Genomic DNA, 12,917 nt, shown 5'->3' on the forward strand with positions numbered 1-12,917 from the left:
CCGCCTGTCCCGTCTGCCCTCACGCACATGGCCACATGCCTGGTCAGCCCGGCGGAGCTGTTCCTCCCTAGGAAGGTCACAGGCTGCGCTGCAGGGTCCTCCAGGAGGTGGGCGGCCCCAAGGCAAGCGGGACACTCTCTATGCCCGTCATCGGGGGCCATCGCGGCCCTACAGACTCTGCAGTAGTGTGCCGCAATAGCCTACCACAGAAAAACACAATGCAATACAATACACTAAGGCACTTACCTTGGCCGTTCAACGCACCGGTTCTGTAAGCAGCAGCCCGTAAAGAGATACAGCAGTGGTGTAATACAGTACACGGGTAGCCTGAAGCAGCGTGCGGACACGCTTAGCAGGCTCACACTGGCCCAGCTAGCTGCGGACAGCAGCGACGGGGTACACACAGATATACAAAGAAGGCGGCCACCAGTGCGCGAACGCACGCGCCGACGTACACCAGTGGACAACTGGAAAAAAGAGACACAGCGGCTCGCACCTCGTGCAAGACTGCACCTAGCAGACACAAACAGCTAAACTTACCTTTGTAAGTAGCCTAGCACACAACAACAAAGCTAACAAGAAGCACACAGTAACATTAGCGCCTAAGCGGCCGAGCACAAACGCGCTGATCAGGCCCACACAGGTTCCGGCTGCCAGAGCAGTAAACAGAAATAATAACGGTGGTTAAAAAAACACAGGTTACAGCCACATGCAGACTAACAAACACAGTCAAGCAAGAAAGCAGTGAAAGTACGTACTCACGTCTCACAGGTCTCAGATGAGGCGATCAAGGTGAGAGACTGAACCGGGAGCAATCTCTGCTATTTACAAGCTCGAGTCGTTCTGCTTCCGGAGGTTATGGGCATGACTTTGTTGACATATGGTCTCGGTGATAGGCAGAACGAAGGTGATCATTCCTTTTTTAGACCGTAGTGACGGTCAAAGTGAGGTTGAAACAGATACAACATTATAAGAGTAGTAAGAATAAGTCTATGTGCAGGATGAATAGTATGAAGATCAGTAGAATAACTATGTATAAATGTAAAAACAGTAGGCCTAAATTAAAATCTTTCCAGTAGGCTTTAATGTCAAGCAAAAAGTACAACCAAAGCTGAACTTGATCAACTAGAACGTCTAAAGAACCAGAACTTGAGTGTAGTTTTTTGCTGGGTCCCAGCAGAGCCATATAAAGGTAGAGTTGCGACAACTCCATTGACGCTAATGTTCCATTTTTTTCCAACAATGGCAGCTAATGGAAGCCTCAAATAGTTCCCGGAAGTTAACAATTAATAATAGCAGCAGTGCAGTTACAACAGTATAGACTGTTTGTAGCCAACATTTCAGACTCAGAACAGTAATAGTAGTAAAGTAATAGTAGGCTATCAATAGCCTAATTATAATAATAAACGATTTATGTATCGACTATGACTTTTCTGCTGCTCAGTCTTTATCAGTTCCTCATATAAATTAAAAGAGGCTAAGCCCAGTAAATGTGCCACACGTAATAGCCGAATATAAGATAACCCTTGCCTATCCCATTTTAATTAGGCAGCACTACACCACCACGAATAAGCTGTCATTAAGTTTTTGCGTTTAGTAGGCCTACAACTTTTATGACGTGACGTTTCTTGGGCATTTAGCTTCACCATCACGTCAAGTTGTAACGTATGCGCAGTGCTCATCTAGGCTATGGATTTGTGGCTTAAAGGCAGCAAAAGTGGGATATAGTGCAACTGCTTCCCCAAAACAATTCCTCCATAACTGTGTATAATCGTTTGATATGTGGATAACTTTCAGTGGACTAAACAAAAGGTAAAGATTTTGTTATCACAAGGCTAGCTGGTTCGTTATATGGCGAGGCATATAGCCAACTTTGTTTGCAGCAGTGAAGCTGAGTTTGTTGTTAACATTGTTGGTAACTCTCAGGGAATTTAACCCCAACATATAGAAACAAGAACCACAACACGTAGGATGGCTTTGCCCACAAACTCTGGTACCAAGAGGAGAGCCTGCTAATGTAAGGAAGAATTCCTCACACCATCAGTCTCTGACTCTGCAGCCCAAAAGCTGTGTCTTTTATTGTACAGATGCACACAGAAAATAGGAAGCAAGACATAGCGACTTCATTGTGACATACTCTTACAGTATCTCACCCACACACACACACACACACACACAGACAGGGTGAAGTTCCTGTCTGTCTGGGTGCACACTTCTTAGAACTCAGCACAACAACATTTAACTTGAACTCTCTGTTCTTAGAACTCAGCACAACAATATTTCTGCTTACACAAATGGTTATACAATGATAATAATAATTTCCTTACAGTAACGTAAATGTTTATTCAGTTAGGAGCAGTAGTCTACTGTTTTTTTTTTTTATGTTGCAAAAGCTAGCCTAATATGCATGAGAACGTATATAGATTTGAGGGAGCTGCAGCTGTTAGCATCAGCACAGACATATTAACACAGCAGTAGCCCAGTGAAGGATCGTGTAAACACCATCCCCAGAAACCAGTTTCAAACCAAGCTTGCGCTGATATGATGCATGATCACTGATCAAATTGCTATTTTCTGACAGTATGAGCACAACCATGCAGGTTCTCTGAATCTCAAGCTCTTTAGCCTAGCATCCTAATGCTGTATTCACAGCACGGTTAATGACAAACGGTGACAAAATGCTGTTGTTTATGAGTTCATAGCCTGGTTATTTATCAAGGACTATATCACGTTTTATATGTTATTATGATCACTCGCATCACATTACCATGGGGTTACTGTGTAGGTAATGCTACGGTTAACTTAACATGCCCACCATTACACTGGATGTTAAAAAAAAACATTTTAAACCTTTTTTTTATTCTCCCGAGACGCTAGCTACTTAAGGTAGTTCGCTCATTACCTCAGATCAGTGAAGAACTACCAGAGAAATCGTTGGGGAGAAAACTCAAAGTTAGACTTACATGTAGGGCCAATCTCAATTCTCTATTTTACCCCTTCCCCTTCCCCCTTCCCCTTAGTTTTGCGCGTGCACGTGAGACGAAGGGCTATCTCAATTCTCATTTCGATCGAGGGGTAGGGATAAGGGCAAGGGGTAGATACCCCTTAAAACCAAGTAATATCGGGAGCTTACTTGAAACCGAGGGGTAAGAGAAATACCCAACATACACAGCTCACACCGGAAAAATAAGCACACCGAGAGATTCATTGACATGAAATGTTGGCATTAATAAGGATTATAAAATTAAAATGGTAATTGTTTTATGTTGCATTCAATCTTGTGACCATATATTGAAGGTCCTGTTCTTCACGAGGAAGTTTTCAAAAAATCGCTGTTTTGTGAATGTTAGCAGCACATAATTATTTGCGCGAATGTCTCACATTTTACATATTTCCATGTCTACCCCGCGAATTGGCAGCATACCATGTCAGAAATGTAAAGTCCAACAGCAGCTAAATTCGCTGAACTTTTTTACCGCTCGTCTGATATGAATGCTGCATAGGCCTACTGCTGCCGACTCCTCGCATAGGCTATTACAGGTAGCGATTGCTTCTGATGTCAAGTAACGACCATTTGGATATTATTGTAAAATATCAAAGGAGTTGTGGGATGTTTACATAGCAAACTGCATGTTTATTTTGTCCCCCATCCCTGTTTCATTCACCCGGACCAAGGTAGGCTGCGAACGAATAGGCACGTTCCGCTGTTGTTGAAATAATTCCTGAACCTTTTTTTTCCGAGCTGTCAAATAAACCAGTAAAACAGAATTAGGGGATAACATTTACACTCATAGTTCAAATTTTTAAAATAAATCAGTGAAAAAGTATCCTGACAAACAAGCAGCATTTGAATGCCTTAGTCATATTTCATAATTTCAATTCTTCTCTAGGTTACCTGATAGCCCAGTTTGAGAGGTGCAAGACGCGTGACATTATTTTTTTTGCAGCCAATCACTGCTGTTGTTTTATTTTATTGATTTGATCTTAGAAGCTAAATTCGAAGGCAGGCCACAGGTAAAATCCAACGAACCACATTCACCTCGCCAGCCAATAGTTGAATAGGCCTCTCCTAGAGCTTTTGAGGTATTGCCACTGCTCCAACACTGAAAGGCACTGTTAGAATGCTTGGATCAAGCCAGGTTCAGCATAGCGTATGCCACTGTCTGCTCACGTTGGTGACCGGACCAGGGCAAGCACACTTTCGCAGTTCCCACCGGAAATGCAGTCTTCAGTCAATGCAGTCAATCGTCTTGTAAATAAACTACCAGTGCTTTTTTAAAGGGGTGATAGAATGATTATATAGGGTATTTCATGCTGTTCCTTAAAGGTCTCATCTCATCGTTTTTTCATTAATTTTGCCATGGTCTCTAGTATTAATGAATGCCCTGTGCACCGGTTTTGGTGAAAAAAATGCTCTCCTGCGTCTATTTCATGCTGTTCTAGTTTGGTGGGGAAGGTGGGAGGGGAGGAAGACAGGATTTGCCTCTTGCTCATGAATATTCATGACATGTTAATGACCTCGCTTCTGATTGGCCAACAGTACTGTGACGTTCCCTCCAGTGCGTCCTCATCCGATTCTGCCTGTGCTATGCTCCATATTCAACTTTACAGTGCTAAAACCTGGCTAAAACTCGAGTCAAAACTGTTGCACAAAATGTCTTCGGAGATACAACTTCATGTGTTTGATCCTAGTATCCGAGTAGGAAGAAGAACCGCTTCCTGATCGTTTGTCGGTGAACGTTGGTTTAATAGAATGGTAACAATTGCATGTCAGCTTAAAATTTCTCCTAAAAGAGGTAAACGTTTGTGGCAATCGTCATCTTGCATTCAAGTAATAAACAGTTGGAAACGTTTTAAAATAAAGACCTATTTCTTAACACAGTCAAAAGTCTTTGCAATCTTCCTAGTAGATATTTTACTTCACAACACAGGTTATAAGCACCCTAAATGCAGTTCAGCCACTGACCTAGCCTGCTAATTGTATACTATCGGAATAGATAGTTATGGTTTGAATTCCATGATACTATCATTGAAAGACCACTTGGTTATAGCTCAATATATATATATAGATCTAAATGCAAACACACTTACCTACTCCTAGCTATATTTCGCTGGAATTGCACCATGCCTACAGAAGCAGAGAACGTGTGCTGCAAGACACTTCTCCAGTAATGAGTATAAACTATGGCTTTGATAGCCTACATTGGCAGAGGTTAGCCTACTCAAGTTGTTTTCTGTCACGTATGACCCTTAAGAAAAAGTAGTATAGGAATCTTATAGTATAAGACTACTATAGAAAAACTATAGCAGTTATAGGATATTATAGAGTTATTAGTAGTACTTCTACAGTATGTCCCAAAATACGTATTCCTATAAGATTACTATAATATTTTGTCCCAAAATACTATAAGATTCCTATACTACTTTTTCATAAGGGGATTGCTCATGTGGTTAGAAAAATGGGCAACACCAGTACCCCTGTTGTCTGTATGACCCTGTACCCAGGATTAGAACCAGTCTGCCTTAACATAATGTACTCCCTTCAAAATGCACTAAACATTCGACTATGACGACTATGGCGCCCTGTGAGACAGAAGATATGAAAGGTAAGATAAACCTTTAGCCTAAAAGGGACAAAAACTGATGCAACTCCTAAAACTAATATACAAAACAGGTCAATTTTCAATAAATAGCTTTATTATATTTACATACAGCAGTGGTACTCAAAGTGTGGTCTGCAAGCTCTCTCAAGTGTTCCACAAGTAGATGTGGTAAAATATAATAGATGAGTTGTTTGCAATATTGAGCCAACTTGTATGTACAGTAAATCCAAACAGTTCTGCAACACTCATGTAACCTACAGTATGCCAGTTTAAATCATATGAATCCTCTGACAGCATAAGCATGGTGCAAAGACAATAAGCAAGGTGGTTTAGTGAGAATTACTAATAGTGTTTAAATTATTATTGTTTAAGTGGTCCTTGGTCTGAAAAAGTTTGAGAAACACTGACAAATAGTAATATTGCAGTCTATTAAAATAATGCAAACACAAAACAAGAACATCCAAACTATGCACAGAATGAACAATGTCCTCTTTTTGCCAAACGATGCAGACATCTGGCCTACAGATCCTTTGTAAGATGGTGCTGGGATTATTTAGGGAAAAAGGTCTGAGTTGTTGTTTCGGCTTGTGTTGTCCTGACACACACAAAACACATTCGTTGGCTGTGATGATTCCATTACATTGCTCATTGATTGCGCTGGGCCATAGGTGGAGCCATCAGGTGTTATTGTGGAGATGTCACTTTCATCCTCCTCCTCCTCCTCTTGATCAACCCGAGGTCTTCTAGCTGGCCTTGGATGAACAGGCTTGATGGAAGTAGAGGTAGCAGGCCCCCATGTCCATGGTGTATCCGAAGTGCTTGTATCAATACTCATACTTTTCATGAAGTATTCTGTTTGGGTACCTAAAGTAAATAAATGTGTATTACTGTCAAGTTACAAGATACTAATAGTACACAGGACATTCACTATCTCACACAAAACTGTACTGGCACAATGGAAACAAAAATATTTTAGTGACTGTGGTAAGGTGTATGATGTACGAATATACTGTAGCGTTGCGTCTTCTGCAACAATTAGCTTCCAATAGGTCTAATCGATTGTAGCCAGTTCACCTTGTTTCTGTCTTTTCCCCATGTCTCCCTGTTTTCCCTACATGTCCCACACTGGCCTGCTCCCGCTAACTAGGGGGGCGTGGTGATTAGTTACACACCGGAGTTCGTTCGCACTGATTACTGGCCGGACAGTATAAAACCACCCAGGTACGAAGAAGCGTTGTAAGCTCTGCCTGTTTAACCCCCTAGCGTGTCGGATTCAGTCATCAGGTATGTTGCAATACTCCCGTTTGCTGCCAGACTAATAACCTGGTTTAATCAATGTTTGTCTTCACCTGTAGCTTCGTGGTCACCGGCTAGTCTACTCCTGCTGCCCGTGTGTTAGACACCATCCCTTATTCATTCTACAGGTATGCACCTATGTTTGTCTTAAATCTCTTGTAGTTTATTTTCTGTTTTGAGTCGTAACACTTTCTCTTGTATGCCTGTAGCTGAACGTGGGTGAGTGCTCCCCATACGGCGCTTTGTGCACTAATCGTAGTTACGAACATAGGTATGTACGATGCTTGCTTTAATGGGTAACTTTCTAGGCGGCAGTAGAAGGCTTTATGTTCAATGTCTTTTCTGTCCTGTCCAGGTAGCGCGGCCTTTTCCATCTACGCGGGGTGCATAGCGTGGGTCGTGCTGCTGTCTTGTCTGTAGTTATTTTATTTTGGTGTAGCCTAATTGTGTGCGGTTTTTCAAGTACGTTCTGTGTCTGTTGTTTCTTTTTGTGGGCATTAACTTAGTGTCTACGTCTGCCTGTGTTTGGGTTTATTTGGCGTTTATGTCAGCCTGCATGTTGCTTGCCGCATTAGTAGAGAGGAACGGGGCATAAGTGGCATATGCTTCATCCTGGTAACTGCTTAGGTTCTGTCTGGTGCTGGCTGTCATTTGCGTGTGTTTGTATTTCTTTTGTCCTGGTGTGCCTGCATTATCTACCATAACGTCTGTATTGGCTGACTGTATTTTTGCCCCCTCCCCCTTGTGGTGCTGTTTTATTTGTTTGTTTGGCAGATGTGGGGCCCTCTTTGAGGGAGGCTAGTCACCTGGTGGTGGGACCCTGTAGCTGCACATTTGTGGTGTCATTGTTGCTTGCGGTGGGCTGCTGTGTCACTGGTAAGTCACTTTCTTGCAGTGTGTATGCACGTGTGATGGCTGGAACTTAGAACACACCTCCAGTTAGTCTGTCTCCCTCAGGTAAGCCCCCATCTGCTGTATCTTTTTAGCTCCAGTGGAGCCTGGCCCCACTTTAGAAATCACCTGTTCATATTGTATCATAATAAAAGAGAACAATAATAAATATTTTTGTACTTTCATAACCTCTGACTCGTTTCAGGTATTATTGCAGGACACTCCTCCCTCCCCCCCCCTTTGGTTATTTAATAAACTTATGATTTGAATTCACGTTGTCTGCTTGGTGCTTTCGGACCTGTGTCAAACCTTCCTTAGCAAATTCTCTTAAAGAAGTCCCAGGGTACTAAGCCCAGGGTGGCGTAGTCGGGCTACTGGGAGTGGCTTATAGCCTCTCTCTTTCCCTCCTTACTGCTCTGGTCACAATCGGAAGTAGCTACACCTGGCGCGTAGCCTGTAGGCTACAAAAAAATAGACCATTCCTCTAATAGATTTTACCAGAGCCCTTCCTATTAGACATTCTCTGATTTTACACGTCGCGAACAGAACACTTCAGTTACGTGCCTGGTGTAGCTTCCTGTAATATAGGCTAGCCTAAGCCTAGCTTGTGCCCTTTTCATGCATGCTAACGTGAAGAATATGAACATGCTATTTTGTAACAGTCGTTAGGTGGAAAAGTTTGATTGTACTTACAGCCTGTGAGCTGGTGGTCGATCGTCGTGACGTAGGCTACAGGTCCAGATTTTCAGAACATCGATGCAAAACCACTTTCTAACTGTAGGCAGGCACAGTGAGTGTGGTCGAAATGATTGGAACACAGAACTAATGTTGCACTATACTTCGGTGGTGGTGTTCCAACGATAAATTCCAACCATTTCTTCCTCAACTCTTCTTTCTAAGGCAAGACATGCAACATTGATGTGTCATTGCCACAAATAACACAGGCACGAATTTGCTCCGCTATGTTAACAACTTGCTGTTAGCTCCTACTAGCTGCAGAGAGACAATCTCCTGGCCAAAATCTTTCTGTCTTCCTGTGGGCGGTCACAAGCCAAGGTGGGCGAGGCCATGAATAATTGTTTTCCCTGCGGCGTCACAGGGAAGGGCTTTTTCTGATTCGCTTGTTTTTCCGTGTATTTTCTTTCATTGGCTAATGCGGGCAATGGGGGTAGAAGATCATTTTCACATGCAGCATGCATATGCAACTTGGAGTGAGCTATAGTATTTCAAAAGGAACAAGTATTAAACGGTTTCTCGGAAAATGAGACCATTAAGGTTTCTGAATAGAGTATGTAACATTGGTTGGGCTGAAAATGGCTCGAAGAACTGTCTGCTTTATAATTCCTGTAGAAGTAAACGAGCAGGCAGCTAAACTAGTGTTTGTCTCGTCTTCGCTCTCCATTCACGTTCCTGGGCTCAGAGCACCAGTGGGCTGGTCTGAATGTAAATTTTGAGGCGTGACAAATGTACAGGCCAGAGCCAAATAAGGTACCACCTGCGAGTTTGCGTAAACTCGCAGCTTCGTTGGGATTCGCCCGTTTTATGGCGGGAGTTTAGAATTGTGAGATTTGCATAGGAAGGAGGTGTTGGTGGGGTTTTGAAGTTCTCTGTATGTCCATTTCACCCACCGAACTATCGCTATTCATCTATGACAAAGTAAATTCGGTTTTGCATTCTATGACCCCTTTAAAGTTCTCAATGTCTTGTTTTAAAGGGGTCATAGAATGCAAAACCGAATTTTATAGCGATAGTGGTTTGGCTGGGGTGGTCTGAGGTGGCATGTCCTCCCCCTTTCTCCAAGTCCCCTGACATCCATCTCCCTGACATCATCACCCACCGTCACTGGATCAACCTGAAGCCCCTTATACATGGGACATGGCACAGCACCACTACGTTCTGAAAACACATGACTTTCAATAACTTGCGTGGCACCAAGAAAGGTCTGCCGCTGCTCTGAACCTTCTGTTAATGTGGCATCATTCATACTTGAGGCTGTACAAGTAACCTGCGTTGTGTTGAACCTGCACGATTCAGCCCTGCACACGCCCGGACTCGAACCTGCGAACAGCAGCACCTCGGATCGGGAGGCGAGCGCGCTAACAATTGAGCCAATAGCCCAGGCTACTGGCGCGCATGCCAGCAGCACTCTTGAGGCGTCGGGGAGTGAGGTTTACCAACGTTCCACAAGCACAGCTAAGCTAGCTGGCATCCGTTACATACACATCCCTTTGTTTCTATTTTCTTTATTGATGTCACCCAAACTTCAACTTTCTGTATGCCCCTGAACTCACACAAATTGTAAATTGCAATGCGCCATTTAACCAGTGGTGTAGTCTAGTTAGTTAGTTGTAGTGGTGGGTATACTGTGAGCAACCCCAAATGTTATTAAATACGTATCCTTGCCTATTTTAAATGGGTATACTGAGATGATGCTTTTTAAATGGGTTTACTGTGTAGTCCTGTGTATCACGTAGACTATACCACTGCATTTAACTGCCTTGGTATTTAAAAGTCAGAGGCCATTGCAAATCTATCGTTTTTGAGCAAAGTACTTGAAAAAGTTGTTTGTAATCAGTTAAATACCTTCCTCAACGAAAACAGTATCCTTGAAAAATTCCAATCAGGTTTTAGATCAAATTACAGCAGAGAAACGGCTCTAGTAAAAATAGTCAATGATCTCAGACTAGCTACCGACTCAAACAAAGTCTCAATCCTTATTCTTCTGGATTTGAGTGCGGCATTTGACACCATTGATCATAGCATCCTAATTCACCGCCTTGCGAAGTGGGTGGGTCTCTCTAATAATGCTCTAAACTGGTTTCAAACCTACATTACTGGCAGAGATTATTATATCAGTCTAGGAGATCATGTATCTGAAAAACATGACTTGCCTTTTGGTGTGGCCCAGGGGAGCTGCCTTGGTCCCCTGCTATTTTCTCTATATATGCTTCCATTGGGAAACGTCATAAGTCAGCATAATGTAAACTTCCACAGCTACGCAGATGATACCCAATTGTATATCTCTGTGGAGCCAACTAACCCAGATGGCCTTTGCTCCCTCACTGCATGCCTAACCTCCATTAATCAGTGGATGAGCAAAAACTTTTTGAAACTAAATGATGACAAAACAGAGGTACTTCTGGTTGGACCAAAACTAAAGCGAGATATTATTCTTAGTAATCTGGGGAACTTGGCACACCAGGTCAAATCAAAAGTAACAAGCCTCGGTGTCATCCTAGATGCAGAGTTAAGTTTTAAGCCCCATATCAGTAAAGTTACTCAGACAGCCTATTTCCACTTGAGAAACATTGCCAAAGTGCGGCCCTTCTTAACTCAACAAGATGCAGAAAAACTAATTCACGCCTTTATCACTAGCAGGTTAGACTACTGCAATGCACTTTTCACTGGTCTTCCCAAAAAACATCTAAAGAAATTGGCACTCATACAGAACTCTGCGGCTAGACTTTTAACTAAGACTAAGAAGAGAGAACACATCACCCCTGTGTTGGCTGAACTGCACTGGCTCCCTATTTCCTATAGAATTGATTTTAAGGTTATGTTAATTACTTACAAAGCTCTGAATGGCATAGCACCTTCATATATCTCTGAGCTTTTAATATCTTATCAACCACAAAGGAAACTTAGATCATCCAATTCTAATCTTTTAATCGTACCCAAAGTGCTCCACAAACAAAGTGGAGAAGCTGCGTTTATCCATTATGCCCCCAAACTATGGAACACCCTGCCTCTGTACATCAAGCAGGCGAGTTCAGTAAATATTTTTAAAAAATATCTGAAAACATACCTGTACAGGAAAGCTTTTAGTTAACTCATCTTATCCTGTAGACTACATTTTCAGATTATTCTACATCTGCTACTATTGGAGGGCGCAGCCAGCCAGAAGCAGATGGGCTCCCCCTATTAAGTCAGGTTCTGCTCAAGGTTTCTTCCTGGAATATGGGAGTTTTTCCTTGCCACAGTTGCCATATGGCGTGCTTGTGGGGGGTAAGAGGGTTAAGGCTGCCAGTCTTATGACATGTCATTTTCTATATTCTTGATATGTTGCTGAGTAGATCATAAACAGCAAAGAAAAGTGATTGATAATGACTGACTGACTATTATTGTGTTACATGCTTCATTCTGTGTATGAAAGGTGCTATACAAATAAAGCTTATTATTATTATATTATTATTATTATTGCTTAGTAACATTTAACAGTAGCCTACACAAAGATGTAGACGTTACAATAATATTAATATCAGAATAATTATTGGTTGACACTAAATCAATATTGAATGTTTTTTTTTATTTCTTTTGTGTGATATATCATTCAGAATGCTGCAACATGACTGGTCTTCAATCAGCCAAAGAGGACACATCGTAACTCCTCTCCTAGTTACTCTCCATTGGCTCCCTACAGTAGATAGATAGATACTTTATTGATCCCCAGGGGAAATTCAAGTAGCCAGAATTAAATTTAAATCTCTCACTTTGGCCTATAGGACACTGACCGGATCTGCTCCTTGTTATTTTAATTCAATGATCAAGATATACATCCCCAACCGCCCACTGTGGTCTTCTGATGAGCGTCTGTTGTGTCGACCAGTCTTAAACGCTAGGTCAAATTCAAGACTCATTTCCTCAGTGGTTCCATGTTGGTGGAATGAGTTGCCCAGTGCTCTTCGTTCTTGTGATAGTTTTTGGTCTTTTAAGCACTTATACATTATGGTTTGTATGCAGTAGTACTGTTTTATTTTCATTATAGGCTGTTGATTAATTTGACATTGTTTATTATTGATATTCTCCTTAATGTAGTCTTACCATGTTTTTGTTATTATATTATTGATTGAATGGGCATTATTATTTATTATTGCTTTCCCCCCTCATTTTCATTGTTTATTTCATTAGGCTTGATTGATCCCTGTTTTAAGTATTATATTGTTTTGTATTTGTTAAGGGTAACCATCATCATCATAATGTGGTATTTTCTTATGCACTTGAAACAAAGAATAAAAATGTTTCTTTAAACGTAGTACCACTTTAAACACATCACACACTGAACAGCAAAGTAGCTTCCTGATTATGTGTAAAATGTTCCTGTATAAAGAGTATCCTGATGTAGTAGAT

The 12,917-nt window shown here is 41.8% G+C and overlaps 1 long non-coding RNA gene across 1 annotated transcript; it reads left to right on the top strand.

Annotated features, from left to right (window-relative positions):
- The first annotated feature begins 6,675 nt into the window (after nucleotides 1-6,675).
- On the top strand, nucleotides 6,676-7,978 carry LOC121707670. The gene is made up of 3 exons (XR_006031364.1): nucleotides 6,676-6,887; nucleotides 6,959-7,027; nucleotides 7,109-7,978. It is a non-coding gene; the product is annotated as an uncharacterized LOC121707670 (long non-coding RNA).
- Nucleotides 7,979-12,917: the final 4,939 nt, after the last annotated feature.

This window comes from Alosa sapidissima, chromosome 4 (genome assembly GCF_018492685.1).
Source record: "Alosa sapidissima isolate fAloSap1 chromosome 4, fAloSap1.pri, whole genome shotgun sequence".
Lineage (NCBI taxonomy): Eukaryota > Metazoa > Chordata > Actinopteri > Clupeiformes > Clupeidae > Alosa > Alosa sapidissima.